The 4,021-nt window shown below is 41.9% G+C and overlaps 1 pseudogene; it reads left to right on the forward strand.

Moving 5' to 3' along the window:
• The first annotated feature begins 609 nt into the window (after positions 1-609).
• On the forward strand, positions 610-3,570 carry LOC129560032 (olfactory receptor-like protein OLF2; annotated as a pseudogene).
• Positions 3,571-4,021: the final 451 nt, after the last annotated feature.

A 4,021-nucleotide genomic window follows, 5' to 3' on the forward strand; every position in this document is an offset into this window, starting at 1 on the left:
GGAAATAGGGGTTCTACACCTGATTCAGGAAGACGCCCTGGAGAAGGAAATGGGAACCCACTCAAGTGTCCTTGCCTGGTAAATCCCATGGACAGAGGAGCCTGGTAGGCTTCAACATTGAGTTGAAAGAGCCAGACACGTCTTAGCGATTGAACAAGCAAATGAACAAATAAACACATTATGATTCTTAAGTACTCAAGAAGTATAATCACTTGTATTCTTAGTTTGATAGGTATATTTAAAATATAAGGTTGAATACTCCAACCTTGCCTTTAATTAAAGTGTTACTTTCATATTATGTTTGACATGCAATGAGCTTTCAGTAAAGCACTGATTGCTGAGATAAAGCAGTGAAGGTTCCAACTAATCACATACATCATAGATGAAATCCAAATTTAGAGTCAGACTTTCTCAAAACTCCTATCCCACACTTAACCTTTTAAAATCAAATAGTGGGGAAATTTATATGGGCTATTTTCTCAGAATAAAATGTACTAGAATTAATTTTATCTGAATTACAGACAATATTTTGTCTCAAAAAGAGTGAAACATTGATCTGTCATTTTCTCAGTCATTTCTGGAGCATTTTTACAAGAAGAATAAAGAAGAATGGATGGGGACAATTGCACTTCCTTGAAAGAATTTCTTCTCTTGGGAATTAGTAGTAGCCCTGTAATCAATGTCATGAACCTCCGTCCAGAGTTCACCAGGCACTCTATCTATCAGATCTAGTCGCTTAAATCTATTTCTCACCGGATACAGGGAACAACACCATCCCCATGGAAAAGAAATGCAAAAAAGCAAAATGGCTGTCTGAGGAGGCCTTACAAATAGCTGTGAAAAGAAGAGAAGTGAAAAGCAAAGGAGAAAAGGAAAGATATAAGCATCTGAATGCAGAGTTCCAAAGAATAGCAAGGAGAGATAAGAAAGACTTCCTCAGCGATCAATGCAAAGAAATAGAGGAATACAACAGAACAGGAAAAAGAAGAGTTCTCTTCAAGAAAATTGGAGATTTCAAGGGAACATTTCATTCAAAGATGGGCTCGAAAAAGGACAGAAATGGTATGGACCTAACAGAAGTAGAAGATATTAAGAAGAGGTGGCAAGAATACACAGAAGAACTGTACAAAAAAGATCTTCATGACCAAGATAATCATGATAATGTGATCTCTGACCTAGAGCCAGACATCTTGGAATGTGAAGTCAAGTGGGCCTTAGAAAGCATCACTATGAACAAAGCTAGTGGAGGTGATGGAATTCCAGTTGAGCTATTTCAAGTCTTGAAAGATGATCCTGTGAAAGTGCTGTACTCAATATGCCAGCAAATTTGGAAAACTCAGCAGTGGCCAGAGGACTGTAAAAGGTCACTCTTCATTCCCATCCCAAAGAAAGGCAATGCCAAAGAATGCTCAAACTACCACACAATTGCACTCATCTCACACGCTAGTAAAGTCATGCTCAAAATTCTCCAAGCCAGGCTTCAGCAATATGTGAACCGTGAACTCCCAGATGTTCGAGCAGGTTTTAGAAAAGGCAGAGGCACCAGAGATCAAATTGCCAACATCCGCTGGATCATGGAGAAAGCAAGAGAGTTCCAGAAAAACATCTATTTCTGCTTCATTGACTATGCTAAAGCCTTTGACTGTGTGGATCACAAAAAACTGTGGAACATTCTGAAAGAGATGGGAATCCCAGACCACCTGACCTGCCTCTTGAGAAACCTGTATGCAGGTCAGGAAGCAACAGTCAGAACTGTACATGGAACAACAGACTGGTTCGAAATAGGAAAAGGAGTACGTCAAGGCTGTATATTGTCACCTTGCTTATTTAACTTCTATACAGAGTACATCATGAGGAACGCTGGGCTGGAAGAAGCACCAGCTGGAATCAAGATTGCTGGGAGAAATATCAATAACCTCAGATATGCAGATGACACCACCCTTATGGCAGAAAGTGAAGAGGAACTAAAAAACCTCTTGATGAAAGTGAAAGAGGAGAGTGAAAAGTTTGGCTTGAAGCTCAACATTCAGAAAATTAAGATCATGGCATCTGGTCCCATCACTTCATGGGAAATAGATGGGGAAACAGTGGAAACAGTGTTAAACTTTATTTTTTTGGGCTCCAAAATCATTGCGGATGCTGATTGCAGCCATGAAATTAAAAGACGCTTACTCCTTGTAAGGAAAGTTATGACCTACCTAGATAGCACATTAAAAAGCAGAGACATTACTTTGCCAACAAAGGTCCGTCTAGTCAAGGCTATGGTTTTTCCCGTGGTCATGTATGGATGTGAGAGTTGGACTGTGAAGAAAGCTGATCGCCGAAGAATCGATGCTTTTGAACTGTGGTGCTGGAGAAGACTCTTGAGAGTCCCTTGGACTGCAAGGAGATCCTACCAGTCCATTCTAAAGGAGGTCAGTCCTGGGTGTTCATTGGAAGGACTGATGCTAAAGCTGAAACTGCAATACTTTGGCCACCTCATGCGACGAGTTGACTCACTGGAAAAGACTCTGATGCTGGGAAGGATTGGTGGTGGGAGGAGATGGGGACTACAGAGAATGAGATGGCTGGATGGCATCACCGACTCTGTGGACATGAGTTTGAGTGAACTCCAGGAGTTGGTGATGGACAGGGAGGCCTGGTGTGCTGTGATTCATGGGGTCGCGGAGAGTCGGACACGACTGAGCGACTGAACTGAACTGTAATCAAAGTGACTCTATTTAACACATTTCTTGTTTTTTATTTCATTATTCTTGTTGCAAATCTCAGGATGATCGTTTTAGTCAGAACAGACCCCAGCTGCACACACCCATGTACTTTTTCCTCAGCCACCTCTCCTTCAGTGACCTCTGCTATTCCACAGCCATTGGACCCAGGATGCTGGCAGGCTTCCTCATCAAGAACAAATCAATCCCTTTCTATGGGTGTGCTATGCAATTCCTGGTCTTCCATACCTTTGCAGATTCTAAGTGTCTACTGTTGGCGGTCATGGCCTACAATTGGTACATGGCTGTTAGCAACCCCTTGCTCTATACAGTCAAGATGTCTGGCAAGGTGTGCTCCCTGCTGATGGCTGGGGTTTATATGGTGGGAATTATGGAGCTTCGATAAATACAATATTAACCTTTCACTTATGTTTCTGTGGGTCAAATGAGATTAACCATTTCTTCTGTGATGTCCTTCCTCTCCTCTTGCTATCTTTCTCACATGCACAGGTCAATGAGTCAGTGACATTTATCATTTTGGCTTCATTGAACTGATCACCCTCTCAGGTCTTTTTGTGTCTTACTGTTAAAACATCCTAGCAGTGATAAAGATCCACTCTACTGAGGGGAGGTTCAAGGCTTTCTCCACCTGCACCTCCATCTAACTGCTGTGGCAATTTTTCAGGGAACTCTGCTCTTCATGTATCTCAGGCCAAGTGCTTCCTACTCTCTAGACAAAGACAAAATGACCTCCTTGTTTTATACCCTTGTCATTCTCATGTTAAATCCTCTGATTTACAGCCTATGGAACAAAGATGTGAAAGAGGCTCTGATGAAATGTAAAAATAAAAAACAGTTCCATTGAAAATTTGCTCATATATATTTTCCTCCCAATGTTACACAATAATTTATGAAAATCAAAATTGGTTTGACTGATGTTGTATGATTCCATTTGTATTTATACTATCTTCCAATCCTAGCAATATGTCAGTCCAGTTCAGTCTCTCAGTCGTGTCCGACTCTTTGTGACCCCATGAATCACAGCACGCCAGACCTCCCTGTCCATCACCAACTCCCGGAGTTTACTCAAACTCATGTCCATCGAGTCAGTGATGCCATCCAGCCACCTCATTCTCTGTTGTCCCCTTCTCCTCCTGCCCCCAATCCCTCCCAGCATCAGAGTCTTTTCCACTGAGTCAACTCTTTGCATGAGGTGGCCAAAGGATTGGAGTTTCAGCTTCAACATAAGTCATTCCAATGAACACCCAGGACTGACCTCCTTTAGAATGGACTGGTAGGATCTCCTTGCAGTCAAA

Source organism: Moschus berezovskii, chromosome 16 (assembly GCF_049115385.1).
Source record: "Moschus berezovskii isolate FMDL1 chromosome 16, NW_MosBer_1.0, whole genome shotgun sequence".
Lineage (NCBI taxonomy): Eukaryota > Metazoa > Chordata > Mammalia > Artiodactyla > Moschidae > Moschus > Moschus berezovskii.